This window comes from Merops nubicus, unplaced genomic scaffold, assembly GCF_000691845.1.
Source record: "Merops nubicus isolate BGI_N331 unplaced genomic scaffold, ASM69184v1 scaffold12295, whole genome shotgun sequence".
NCBI lineage: Eukaryota > Metazoa > Chordata > Aves > Coraciiformes > Meropidae > Merops > Merops nubicus.
The window spans coordinates 30,874-31,213 of record NW_008609002.1 but is presented as its reverse complement, the minus strand read 5'-3'; positions in this window follow the sequence as shown (position 1 = coordinate 31,213).

Below are 340 nucleotides of genomic sequence, written 5' to 3'. Positions count from 1 at the left end.
CGGGGCCAACCAAAGTGCCCGAGTGAGACATATAGAAACTACTGAGCAGGGCTGAGCTGATTGGACTTTTCCAGTGTGGTTCATTGTGCTCATGAGCCTCCAGCACGCCGTGAGCTCACCCCATCCCTCCCCCAGCTATGGAGCTCCCTCACAGCAACCTCCCTGCAGATCTGCTCTTGCAGAAATGCAATCCCAACAGCAGCTGGAGGGACCAAGGTTTGGGGTGTACAGTCAGTTCTGTAAAGAGAAATCACAGCCACTGCAGAATCACAGAATTATAGGGCAGTTTGAGTTGGAAGCAATCTTAAAGCTCATCTAGTTCCAACCCCCTGCCATGGGC